Below are 14,753 nucleotides of genomic sequence, written 5' to 3'. Positions count from 1 at the left end.
CTTTTTTTTTTTATGAAGTCTGTAAGGAGAAAAGGCAGGACTTACAATTCACTTGTTCTTTGTTTTTAAGGAAGTTTATCTCCCAAGAGGGGATTTTTTTTCCTCAGTAAAAGGAAAGGAAGTAAGTTCTGCTGTTTTTCTGTTTGAAAAAAGAAAGAAATTAATATTTGAGCCCCCTTTCAACTCAGATTCATACTTCAGAATTAAATTTAGATGTAGAGGAGGGTAGGCACCAACTAGCATGTGTCTTCTTACCTTGTCTCAAGATGCTCATGGAGATGGTCATTTTCTCTCTCTGGTAAATCCAAATGAATAGATGAATTAGATGATAGATAGATAGATGATAGATAGATAGATAGATAGATAGATAGATAGATAGATAGAGATTTTTTAAAGCTCTGAAATATCAAACCACATTTTAAGTTTTTCTTCCCTTTAGATTCCTTTTGTATTTCAAGTCTGAAATCTAAGCCTTCAAACTATCACTGTTTGCTGCTAGATAGATAGGCCTGAAAAGTCCAAGGTTAAAGATACATTACGTATATATGTATAATATTAAATACATATAATATTTAACTGTTGCTAATAACTTCTTTTGCCCAAATGTTTAAAAAATTACTCTGAGTGAAAAACAGAAATTTTAAAATATGTCAACAATCCTAAAATATTTACATTCACCATTTTAAAGTTTTTCTGTAAAAGATTTTGTATTGTTAAAAGGTATATACTAGACAGAATTTTTATTATCAGACGAAGGCTGGATTACTATCACCTGACTCTTGGCATTTTTCAGGCCATTTTAAAATTATTTTCAAGTATCTGTGGATAGTGGATGCTCACAGAGTTATAGAGATGATTTCACTGTGCCACCAATAGCTGCTGGGCTAAAAATAATGATTGTTCCTATGAATACCCTATGTATTCACATAGGGAGGTAGCTGAGTAAGGAAACTCCTCTTCTACTGGATTGATTACAATGAAACTTTATTTTTCTGCCAAAGATTATCTCAATTTTCTATATACAATGTTCTATATAGAGCTAATCTCTGTGGGATTTAAGAGACTAAATTTAGTCTAAGCCACCATATTTTACATTTTTCAGGAGTTATATCTGTCATTTAGCTTATAGTATCTCCTGTCTAGTCTAAATTGTTCACTTCTACCTTTTATTTTCTTGCTCATCTGGAAGTTAAATCAACAAAACAGCTTGGCACAGTAAATCTTATGTTGTCACCATGGAGTTCTATCATATTTTTAAAGTAAAAAGTCATTCAAAATAATGTATATCAACAACAGAAAAAAGAAACAGAAAAATTTTCCCTAAAAGGAACAGAAGGAATGTTAAGTACTCTAAGAGATATATGGTGAATGTCAAAAGACCAAAAGACCAATACATTTTCATAGCTACATTAAGTAACAAATGAAGCTGCACAGAATTATTCAGCTAAAATTCAAGCTGAGTTGAACAATGCCAGGGTATAGTCATTCACCTTACATGAGTGTTTTACCTTATAAGTGAACTTACATTCCACCTGAAGAGTTCCTTCCTCTTTGCCATTTTGATATTAGCTCTCATTGCATTTCTAACCAGAAGCCTTTGCCTTTAATCATCTTAAGGTAATACTGATGGGAAGAAAGTCAGTAAAAAGAATTTTAGCATATCTATGTGCAAACAGAATGCAGATCAATCAAAATCATTTAACCAAAGAGCAAAGCTCTCTATTAATTAATGGAGATATTTTGAAGCATATTTCCCATTCAGGGTATGAACCATAAAGGCAACATGGAAGGAAAACAGGAAAGGCGTACATCACCAAATCAAGTCATTTTTTTGGCTGCAAAGACCCTTGAAAGTACTTGGAATCATATTTTTAAGAAAATGTAGAAATATGACATATTTTCAACAAAGAAATTTTTATAAATAAGACTAACTGAACCTGGGCCTCATTAGCATAACTGATGAAACAACTCCCCAGGTCCAGGTGCTGCAGGGCAAGGTCTTTATTAAAAAGTCATGTATGCCTGGAGTATAAAGTCACAATGAACAATAGGTTTGCTTCATATTTTCCCCCTTTGTATCGTAAGGGGCATAATACTGGTGGGATATTAAAGCAATGTATTTTTATTTCCCCTTTAAAAGTCTTTTTTAGTCATCCATCTCTGATGCTAGAGCTTCTTGCCCAGTGAAAAAGAAGAAAGAGGCTGTTAGAAAGCTTTGGCCTCCAACTTCTTTGACTCTGTAGCAAAGTCTTGAATGAGAGAGAAAGGAGTCCTCCAAACTCTTTCAGACTTCAGTAACATATCAAGAGTCTGCTTCCCCCTTTGCTTCCCCACATCCTCAGAGACAAATTAATAACTCAAGTAAAGGTGGGGGGGTAGTACTATAGGAGCAGTAAAAAAAATGAAGAACTAGAAGTTAATGGGCATGTTTATGACAGAGCTTCTAGGCATCTAGGAGAACTCCAACTTTGAACTCAGCATCTAATCCAACATGGTGCAGGTAGGATGCCACAGAGGTAATGGTTGGAAGGTGGCTGATGAGGTGGACAGTAAGCAGCCATCCTGGCTCCTAATGACCTGTGTGTGGCATGAAAGCAATCTAATTGTTCCCATACTCCTTAGGAAGGCACTCAATGAATATCCATTCTATAGCTATGATCATTCCCAATGCTGCACACCCCTATATAGAGTACTGAACCATACAGTGGTAGGTACATTTTATATTGTATACAACGGCTGCACCAATTATAAGCCTGCTAGTAGTGTCAGTTTTTCCCCAGCCTCACCAGCACCAGATGTTTTCAGTTTTTTAAGTTAGTAAGTTATTAAAATGAAATTCTATTTTATCACTATTTTTAAAGATTTCTGTTTAGCACTCTGGTCATAGTCCTTTCCTAGGCTAATTTAAAATGTTTTGTCACTCAAGGAACTCAGATGGCAACATAAGATGCTCCTGAGTTTTCCTCTTCCCATGCTCTGAATATACAGCTACATGAAGCAATTCCCATTGAAATAAATCGAGAAACTAGCTGAGCAACTCCAACATGTCCGGCAAATGCATTGAAATGCACAAGAAAAGCTGATACATAATCTCTCCATAAACCCTACCTCTGGCACAGCACCATAAAATCGGAAAGGACCCCCCAGCTCCTAGCTTGTCACTGAAAAGCTGAAGATTTGGATCTAGCACCCCAACTTTTAAGGTTCCCAGCATCAAAAGGACCCTCAAAATGCCTAGCCCTCAAAACGCCAATGAGACTTGTGTTCACAAGACCAACAGAACTACAGAAAACAAAGGAATTCTTAATGGCATGTGAACACTTGCCCCAGCTGCTAGCCCCTTGGGGCTCACTACAGAGGAAATGGGCAAAAATAACCATCTCCCAGTCTTCCTGAAAGGGGTTTGACTGCATATTTGACAAAATGAGGGCCTACCTTCTATTTTGCACATATATACGGGCTGGCTCTTATCCTCCACGGAGCCCAAGGGAGCAAAGAGCATTTCTGAAGCTTTCTTCCTCTGGTGTGCTCCATCAATAAAACAAAATTGCCACTGTCTCTTTGGACAGAGTTTGTACACATGCTTGATACTTGGCTTTGCAGCTGCTGACTGAGGCACAAACTTCCAAATCATGTTGCTCTGATGGTCAATGGGTCTTGCATTCACAAGTCCCAGAGAACTATAGAAAACAAAGTGTTTTTTTGTTGCTTTTTTTGTTTTGTTTTTTTTTAAGTACAGGCTCAACACAGAGGGAGAAGATAAAAACACCCATCTTCTAGTTTTTCCCTGGAAGGGGCTTACTGCATAATTTCCCAGCTGCTGTCTGGCTTCTAATCAGCCTGCAGTCGCTTGCCAACTGGATACTTCCTTGGAACACTGATGGACCTTGGCACACCCTCAACTACTAGGAGCAACTAAGAATGAAGAAGGTGGCTTGGATAATCATAAGAGTTTGAGAGACAACCAGGAACTTGGGCCAGGTTGATTGACAAGGTTCATCTTCTACACAAGACCACTCTCTGAAGACTGGGAATGGTGGCTATTTTATATAATGCACAGAAACCAACAAAGACAGTAAAGAAAATGAAGAAACAAGACTGTGTTCCAAACAAAGGAACAATATAAATCAGAAACTAATCTTAATGAAATAGAGAAGTAATTGAGCTATAAAGTTCAAAATAATAGTTATAAATATGCTCACAGAGGTCAGAAGAGTAATGGAGGAATGAAGTGTAAATTTCAACAGAGGTAGAAAATATTAAAAAGCACCAAACAGAAGTAACAGAGGTGAAGAATACAATCTCTGAACTAGGAAATTCAATAAAGGAGTTTAAGAGCAGACTAGATCAAGTGGAAGAAAGAATCCATAAATTCAGAGGTAAGGCAGTGGAATTAATCCAATCAGAGGAGCAAAAAGAAAAAATTATGAAAAAGAGTGAGGATAACTTAAGGGAACAACAAGCCAATACACATTACAGGGCATCCTAGAAGAAAATGAGAGACAAGGGGGAAGAAAGTATAATCAAAGAAATAATGACTGAAAACTTCCCTAACCTGAGAAAAGAAGTATATATCCAGATCTAGGAAGCACAAAGAGTACCAAAGAAGAATCTAAGAGATCCACATGGAGACACATTGTATTTAAATTGTCAAAAGTTAAAGATAAAGAGAATCTTAAAAGCAGTATGAAAAAAGCAAATTATTACATACAAAAGACTCTGGTAAGACTATGAGCAGGTTTTTCAGCAGAAATTTTGCAGAACAGAAGGGAGTGGGATAATATATTCAAAGTGCTGAAATTAAAAATAACTGCCAACCATGAATACTCTTCCCAACAAAGTTGTCCGTCAGAGTTGAAGGAGATATAATGAGTTTTCCTGACAAATAAAAGATAAAGGAGTTCATCACCCCTAGACCAGCCTTATAAGAAATATTAAAGGGACTTCTTTAAGCTGAAATGAAAGGATGATAATTAATCATTTTAAAACATGATAGTGTAAAATTCACTGATATAGTTAAATATGTAGTTAAAATATAGTTAAATCTAGAATACTCTAATAATGTAATGTTATGGTTAAATCAATTATAACTCTAACATAAAGGTTAAAAAGACAAAAGTGTTATAAACTAAATAATTTTTTAATTACACAATATAAAAATATATAATTTGTAACATCAAAAACATAAAATGTGGACAAGAAATATAAAAATATAGAGCTTCTATAAATATTCAAAGTTAAATTGTTACCACTTTAAAATAGATTTTTTTAACTGTAAGATGTTTTATGTAAGCCTCAAGGTAACCACAAGCCCAAAAACTTGATACAAAGTAGATAAAGAGAAAGAAAACAAAATCTACTGTTACAGAAAATCATTAAATCAAAATGGAAGACAACAAGAATGGAAGGAAGGAACAAAGGAGCTGCAAAATGGCCAGAAAACAACAATATGTTAATAGTAAGTCCATACCTTTCAATAATTATTTTAAATGTAAAAGGACTAAATTCTGTAATCAAAAGCCAGAGTAGATAAAAATCAAGATAAAAAGGATACAAGATAAAAACATGGATTTAAAAAAACAAGACCCAATTATATATGGCCTACAAGAGACTCACCTTAGCTTTAACAACACATGAACACTAAAAGTGAAAGGATAAATAAAGATCCTACATGCAATAGAAACCAAAAGAAAGCCAGGTAACTATATTCATAACAGACAAGATAGACCCTGAGCCAAATACTGTTATCGAGACAAAGAAGGTCAGTATATAATGATAAAATAGATCATCAAGAGGGTTTAACAGTTGTAAATATTTATGCACACAACATTGGCATACTTTAATATATTAAGCAATATTAATAGACCTAAAAGAAGAAATAGATAGCAATAATAGATGAGTTCAATACACTGCTTTCAAGACTGGATAGATTATACAGACAGAAAATCAGTAATGAAGCAATGAACCTAAACGACATGTTAGACCCAGTGGTCCTAAAAAACAAAAACATAATATTTATCAACAGCAGTAGAATACATATTCTTCTTAAGTGAGCATGGAACCTTCATGAAGATAGTCATATGTTGGGCCACAGAACAAGTCTTAATGAATTTAAGACGACTAAAATCATATCAAGTGGGATGCGTGGGTGGCTTAGCTGTTGAGTGTCTGCCTTCGACTCAGGGCATGGTCCTGGAGACCCTGGATCGAGTCCCACATCAGGCTCCCTGCATGGAGCCTGCTTCTCCCTCTGCCTGTGTCTCTGCCTCTCTCTCTGTGTCTCATGAATAAATAAATAAAATATTTTTTAAAAAAAATCATATCAAGTATCTTTTCTGACCACAATGGTAGAAATAAGAAATAGTTATAACAAGAAAACTGAAAAATTCACAAATATGTGGAGATTAAATATGTTACTGAGTGATCAGTGGGGGAAAGAAGAAGAAATCAATAGAGAGATCAAAGCATATTCTGAGACAAATGAAAATGGAATCACAATGTAACAAAACATAGGATGCAGCAAAAGCAGTTCTAAGAGAAAAGTTTATAGAAGGGAGCCTGGATAGCTAGCTCAGTTGGCTAAGTGTCCAACTCTTGATTTCGGCTCAGGTCATGATCTCAGGATTGTGAGATGAAGCCCTCACATGAAGCCTGCTTAGGATTCTCTCTCTCTCCCTCTCTTAAAAAAGAGGAAAGTTTATAGAAAGAAATGCCATAATAAAAAAAGAGAGAGAGATTAAAAAAAACATTACACATCAAAGTATTAGAAAAATAACAAAATTCTTTTAGCCCAAGATAAGTAGAAGAAAAGAAATAACAAAGATCAAATTGGAAATAAATGAAATAGAGGTTTAAAAGAGAGAGAGAAAACATCAATGAATAAAGCTAAGAGCCGGTTTTCTGAAAAGATAAACAAAACTAACAAACTTTCAACTACTTTAACTACACTAATTTTACAAAGAGGGAAAAGTCAAACCAAATCAGAAATGAGAGGAGAATGTATAACTGATGCGACAGAAATACAAAAGATCATAAGAGACTACTGTGAACAATTATGTGCCAAAAAATTAGATAACCTAGAAGAATGGATAAATTCCTAGAAACATGCAGCCTACCAAGACTGCATCATGAAGAAATAGAAAATCTGAAAAGATCAGTTATTAGCAAGGAGATTGTACCAGTAATCAAAACCTCCCAATAAAGAAAAGTCTAGGACCAGATAGCTTCAATAGTGTATTCTACTAAACATTTAAAGAAGAATCAATACCAATTATTCTCAAGCTCTTTCAAAAAACAGAAGAGGAAGCAACACTTCTAAACTCATTTTAAGAGGCCAGCATTACCTTGATACCACAACCAAACAAGGACACTACAAGAAATGAACATTACAGGGCAATATTCCTGATGAACATAGACACAAAAATTCTCAACAAACTATTAGCAAACTGAATTCAACGGGGCATTAAAAGGATCATAAGTCATGATCAAGTGGGACTTATTTGAGGGATGCAAGGACAGTTCGGAGTCTGCAAATCCATCAATGTTAACAAAATGAAAGTTAGCAATCATGATCATCTTGATAGAAGCAGAAAAAGCATTCACAAAAATCCAAACTTCTTTTATGATAAAAACTATTAACTAACTGGGTGTGGAAGGAACATACTTCAACATAATAAAAACACATATGACAAACCCATAGCAAACTTCATACATAGTGGCAAAAGGAAGCACTGGCTAGAACTGTTGAAACCACTTTATGTTTTGCATTTTGGCCTGTTTCTTTTCAATGTCTTCTCTATCATCCCTTGTTCACGCCTTCTGTTTTTCTCCTTCCCTTGGAGTACATCTGTTTAACCAAGATGTTGCCTTTTAGTTGAATGACACTAAAGAGTTATGATTATATTTTTCCAAGCTGAATTCTGCAGAGTGGGTGCTTAGACAATATTTAGGGTTTCTTGCTGGTGTAAGAGCTGGCCTTTTCCCTGGTTCCTGTAGGAAAAAAAAACATTCCCCCTACCTCTGGACCAACTCATATCACCATTTGGAGCTCAGGACTATGCTTCTCTCCTGACAAGACCTGCCTTTCTAGGATGTTGCCTTAGAGCAAGAACAGATCCAACAGCAGCCTTTCATTCCCACTGTCTGTCATAGGACCATAGAAGGGTGTTTGCTGAACTCTCTAGGAAATCCAGAGGTCAAAGAGTAAGCAAACATGAGGAGATCTCTTCCTTCTGTCTTGTATCTCACCCAGAGATTGGAGCTACCTAGGAAGAAAACACATAGTTAAAACATGATAGGAAGGTGGGTACTTCCTCCATTCTTTCTTGTTTCACACTGCTAAAATTGTATGATTTATTGCAATGTAAAAAGTATCCTGAGGAAGAAGGAGAGGAAAGGAAAAAGAAAGGAAGAGAGAAAGAAGGGAAGGAGAGAAGGAGGAAGGAAGGAAGGGAAGAAATAAAAACTTTTAAGATCAAGAACAAGAAATGCCCACTCTTACCACTTTATTCAATATAGTATTGGAAATGGGAAGTTCTGGCCACAGTGATTAGGCAATAAAATGAAATAAAAGGCATCTAAATTGGAAAAGAATAAGTAAAATTGCCTCCTCTTGCAGATGTTATAATATGATATATAGAAAACTGCAGACTCCACCAAAAAACTGTTAGAACTAATCAATTAATTCAATAAAGTTGTAGGATGCACAATCTACAAAAATCAGCTGCATTTCTATATACTAACAATGAACTATTGCAAAAAGAAATTAAGAAACCAATCCCACTTATGGTCGTATCTAAAAAATAAGAACACAGTTAACATAGGAGATAGAAGATCTGTACACTAAAAAACAAACATTTATGAAAGAAATTGAAGAAAACACAAATAAAGGGAAAGACATCTGGTGTTACTGTATTAGAAGAATGAATATTGTTAACATGTCCCTACTACCGGCTTCAGTAAAATCCTTGTCAAAATTTCAATGGCATTTTTCACAAAAATTAAAAACTGTCCTAAAATTTGTATAGAATCACAAAAGACCCCAAATAACCAAAGCAATCTTGAAAAAGAAGAGCAAAGCTAGAGTCACACTTTCTGCTTTCATACTATATTACAAAGTTATAATAATCAAAACAGTATGGTACTGGCATAAAAACAGACATACAGATCAATGGAACAAAGATAGATCTATGCATATATGTTCAAATATTTTTTTAATTTTTTATTTATTTATGATAGTCACAGAGAGAGAGAGAGGCAGAGACATAGGCAGAGGGAGAAGCAGGCTCCATGCACCGGGAGCCCGACGTGGGATTCGATCCTGGGTCTCCAGGATCGCGCCCTGGGCCAAAGGCAGGCGCTAAACCACTACGCCACCCAGGGATCCCATGTTCAAATATTTTAACCAAGGAGCAAAGAATATACAATAAGGAGAGAATAGTCTCTTTAATAAATGGTATGGGGAAAACTGTATAGGTACATGCAAAAGAATGAAACTGGACCTGTACCTTACACAGTACATAAACATCTATTCAAAAATGAATTAAGACTTGAATGTAAGACCTGAAACCTTAAAACATCTAGAAGAAAATACAGTCAGTAAGCATCTTGACATTGGTATTGGCAATACTTTTTTTGGATTTGACACCAAAAGGAAAACACTGACATTTACAAGTTTGTTAAAGGATATGATAAAGGATTTGAATCAACAATCAGATAAGGAAATACATAGGTCAATGTCCTGAACAAAAGAACTTCTACCATCCTGAAGTTTGGGACCCAGCTCAATGGCACATAGAAGTGTTTTGGTTCCCAAAGCATGGAAGCTGTCCAAAAAAGAGTCAAACGTTTTTTCTCTTATTTTTGTGAAGACTTAATTACATAGTAATGATTGACTTAAGTCATTGGTTATTGTCTGATTCAAACTTCAGCCTCCCTTCCCTCCTTGGAGGATAGGGAAGTGGAATTCAAAATTTTATACCTCTAATTACATGGTTAGTCCTTCTGGCAACCAGCTCCTACCCTTGGGTGTGTACCAAAAGTCACCTTTATTGAAAACAAGACACCCATTTCACCGTTATGACTCTGAAGTGTTTTCAGAACTGTGGATGAAAACCAAATATATGTTTCTTTTTTTAAGATTTTATTTATTTATTTATTCACTTACTTATTTGAGAGAGGGAGGGAGAGAGTGAGTTGGCAGGAGGAGAGAGAGAGAGAGAATGAGAGAGAGAGAGAGGATCTCAAGCAGATGCTGTGCTGATTGTGAAGCCCGGCAAAAGACTCGATCTCATGACCCTGAGATGATGACCTGAGCCACTCAGGTGTCCCAAATATATCTTACCAATCATTCTGTCACATGTGTCCACAAGTCAGCCAGAGGAAGGTGTTATTTGACTAGAGGCAAGTCAGCTGGGAAAAACTTGAAAGCAAACATCAGGAAGAGTAAAGTAGTAGGTGTCCAGTGATCAAAAGATGTAGAAAGGACAAATTTGACAAAGGAGTTCTAGGGGAAATAGAAGTCTGCCATTCAAGTAGTAGACTAGTTTCCACTTAGTCCCCAAGGAGCATATCTGGAGAGATGGAGAGGGAACTACATGGCAGGCTCAGTGTGTGATCAAACTGGACAAGCAGCTTTCTTCCTGCAGCATTGTCTGAGCTGTTCATCGAAGCTGTGTGGTTCTTAGTCTTCTTCACATTGCAGAGATTGTCCTGACCCTACCACAAAAACTAGTCCCAAAGTTAAATGCTTTTGGAATAAAGGAGGATGTCCGTATTCCCCATTTTCAGGTCACGAGCTGTATGTGTTCCTAAAGTGGTATCCCAAATAGTTAAATCTTGTTTCTAAAGGACAGGAAGTCTTTGCAGAAACATTTGTATCAAGGTCCACAGGAAACTTTGACAGTCATGGAACTACTATTATTTCCTGATTCTGACCAGGTCCCCAAATTAAACTTACAAATGAGTCCAGGCCATCAGTAACCAAGAAAATGACTTGCTGCTTTAAAATTATTACATTTATAATTACAAGGAAATTTCTGCTCTCACTTATCATTAATATGTTAAATTATACATTGATAAACTTTCTGAAAGACAGATTTTTCTAACAACTTTTTATCCTTTCCCACTTAACGCTGGCATTTTAGATACTAAAAGACAACTGTGTAGAAGTGAGTTGGTGAGTTTCAATGCATGAAAAGAAAGGACAGGTAAACATAAGAGAGCGAAAGGAATCTAAAGCGCTTTGAAGGTAAAAAAAAAAAAAAAGAAAGAAGAAATGGTTATGTTTACTTTGAATTCCAGCTGAGTTATAAACCCATGGTTTTTTTTTTCTTTCTGCTTCAGATATCAAATTATAGCTAAAACTATTAAGATCTCCAATTAACATGTGGACAGCACAAATTCAAAGTAAGGAAAATGAAAGAGGTGGAAACATTTTTATTCCTCTTCAGTATTTTCTCTCACAGTTTCTCCAATTTCCATCCCACGGAGGGAAATTGATGTGTACTGAAGATGGTTATTGCCTTCTGAACATGTAAGAGCTGTGACACAAAAGGAACTTTGGGGCTTTATGATTTATTGCTTTATCATTTTTAGTGCCATCTCTGTTCATCCTCAAATCCAGGGCAGGCTACAGGACATATTAAAAGGGCAACATTTTCTGTATTTCCTTTTTAAAGGGCAAAGCACTTACCATTTTCTACATACAGAGCACTTATCTTTTAGCTCACTGTTTGATGAGCAATACTGAAGCCTGATTTTTAGACCTCTTTAATATATTCTCCCCATTCTCAACCAATTTTTGAATTTTTATGCAACATGATTCTTACTTTCCTGAGGATTGTAGCTATTTTAGCCAGCATTATCCTTTTAATGGAAATGTGTTTTTTCATAAACACACACAAATGTATATATATATTTATATATGTATTTCAAACTGTGCAGGTCTATGCGATCCTCTGTCAGCATCACTGGAGCCTATCACCCACTATCTGAAGAGGCAAAGTAAGCTCAGGCACCACCCAACCCTAAGAGATCAGAAAACTTCAAGTCATTAGTCATTTAGGATTGCCAGTATAGTACCCATGCACTTAGTAAATGACCATGACTGAGTGGCAAATGTAGACAAGTGCCTGCTCTTGAGTCTATATTCTAAATATTCTTTATTTTCATTTTATGTGAACCAAAATTCAATTCCAGATTTTGACATAAATACTTCTATATAAACTTAAGTTATAAGAATAAAAAACAAAAATAAACCTAAGTTATGCTTTTTCTTTGTCTTTCCCTTCCCCTAGTGCCCTTAACTATTCTTTGTCATAGGCTATCATGGAATTCAAATTCCAGCTTTTCATGAACTAGAAGACAGAGGTTGACAAGATAAGGGCCAGATAGTAAATATTTTAGACTTTCAGTCCAAAAAGTCTATGTTGCAACTACTCAAATCTGCTTTTGTAGCTCTCAAACCTCAAAATTTCCAAAAAAAATTTAAATGTCAGAAAATAAAATTGAATTTATGCTCAAAAATAAATAGGCATGTGTGTCAAATACAATAAATTTTAAAATTCCACCTAAGTCCTTACTTAAGATAATTTTTTAAGTCCCTTAATTCTCAGAAGATTGTTTGCAGAAGCAATGAGTTACCAAATACATACTCAAAATTAAATGAAAGTGCATTCCAATTACAATTTTATATCCACATTACATTTAAGGAATTTTCATTCCTCCACTCCCCCCCACACAGCATAACATTATGAGTAATTCTGGGGCATCTTCCATGCATCACCATGGTAAAACAAGCACAGAGAATAGAAACAAAATTTGAGTGCAAATACCCACATTTTTACTGGATTTAAATATAGCAGATGCAAACTCCCAATTTGTGTACTACAGTAATTACGAAAACAAAACAGTTATTTAAAGAGAATACCTTCCCCCGAAAAAACTCTAGTTTACCAAAAATATGTTTTTCAGTTCTAATTTGGAACATCTGATAAGAAATTACCAACTAAGAAAAATTAACTTTGCAAGTTCTGTCACACCATATGTCTACATTATCTCCTTGTTTTATTTTCAGTATTAATGTTTATTATCCCAAATTCTCCAAATAGAAAACATTTACATTCTAAGACTGTAAACGTTATTTAAAAACTTGTTTAATAAAATGATTATTTTCCAGCCCTTCTTGTCTATTTAGAAATCATAAATATCAAGATAAAAATCTTAAATAACATGGAAAAAATGGAAGAGAAATATTTTCCAAAATGTTTTCCCTGGAGAATTTGCAGATCACCATAATACTGGGCTCTTGCCATTCAAGGATTTATTTTTTCCATCCCTTTCAGTACCGGTGCTAGGAAGTTATATCTAAGAACAGATTCAAGCCTGAGATGTAGAAGTAAGGAACTTAGACCCTATTTTATTAGCATTAACATTTAATCCTGCACTTTAGAATCCTTAAAAATGTGGATAATCCCAAAATAAGAAAATTTATAGCTCCTTAACTTTTTATCTTATAACCTAAATTCCTGCCCAGTAGACCACAGCCACACACCTGTTTCACAAATAAATTTCAGGAAAATACTGTTTCCACCTAAATAGACTTTAAGATCCCAGTCCATACTTTGATCCCAGTTGGTGCCTAGTGTATTTGCACAAGCTCCAGGATCTCAAACCCAAACTATTTTGCCAGAGAATCTAAGAGTATTAGTCAAAAAAACAAAAACAACAACAACAACAAAAAACAAATACCATATGATTTCATTCATATGTGGAATTTAAGAAACAAATGAGCAAAGGGAAAAAAAAAAGTCCAGTCGAGGAAGGCAAATCAAGAAACAGACTCTTAACTATAGAGAACAAACTGATTTACCAGAGCAGTGGGGGGGATGTTAGATGATGGGGATCAAGAACTACAGTTGTCATGAGCTCCAGGTGTTGTAATGAAAGTGTTGAATCACTATATTGTACACCTGAAACTAATACTACAATGTAAGTTAACTAACTGGAATTCAAATAAAAACTTTTGGGGGCACCTGGATGGCACAATTGGTTAAAACATTCAACTCTTGGTTTTGGCTCAGGGCGTGATCCCAGGGTCGTAATATGGAGCCGCACCTTGGGCTCTGAGCCCAGTGCACAGTCTGCTTCAGATTCTCTCTCCCTCTTCCCCTCATGCTCTCTCTCAAGTGAATAAATAAATATAAAATAGATATATATTAAAACTTAAAAAAGATAGAGTGCAGCTCCACCCCTTCCATGTCATCTGTATCAACAAGATGTCCTGTGCTGGGGCTGATAGTCTCCAGACAGGTATGTGGAGTGCCTTTGGAAAGCCCTAGGGCACAGGAGCCAGGGCCCACACTGGCCAAGTCATCATGTCCATCCATACAAAGCTGAAGAACAAGGAGCATGTAATTGAGGCCCTATGAAGGGCCAAGCTCAAGTTCCCTGGCTACCAGAAGAGCCACATTTCCAAGAAGTGAGGCTTTGCTAAGTTTAATGTGTACAAAGAAGATATGGTGGCTGAAAAGCAGCTCATGCCCGATGGCTATAGGATCAAATACCTCCCTAATCCTGGACCCTTGAAAATAGAGGCCTCTGTGCTCATGAGTACCTCAGCACTGCCCCCTTGTTACTGATGCCCACCAATAAATCCTACTTCCTGTATAAAAATAAAAATGAAAATAAGGGTGCCTGAGTGGCTCAGTCAGCTAAACAATTTGACTCATGATTTAGGTTTAGGTTATGATTTC

General features: G+C 35.7%; 1 protein-coding gene and 1 long non-coding RNA gene across 2 annotated transcripts in view; one reads left to right on the top strand and one right to left on the bottom strand.

Moving 5' to 3' along the window:
- Positions 1-14,753, top strand: part of LOC112914100 (eyes shut homolog) — a 1,106,577-nt gene that overhangs the window by 854,337 nt on the left and 237,487 nt on the right.
- LOC112914106 (uncharacterized) lies at positions 256-1,613 on the bottom strand. The gene is made up of 2 exons (XR_003233800.2): positions 1,526-1,613; positions 256-295 (listed from the first exon to the last, which is right to left on the bottom strand). It is a non-coding gene; the product is annotated as an uncharacterized lncRNA (long non-coding RNA).

The sequence above is a fragment of the Vulpes vulpes genome, chromosome 1, assembly GCF_048418805.1.
Source record: "Vulpes vulpes isolate BD-2025 chromosome 1, VulVul3, whole genome shotgun sequence".
NCBI classification, from domain to species: domain Eukaryota; kingdom Metazoa; phylum Chordata; class Mammalia; order Carnivora; family Canidae; genus Vulpes; species Vulpes vulpes.
Note: the sequence above shows the minus strand (reverse complement) of the source record. Positions and strands in the feature narration are given on the sequence as shown.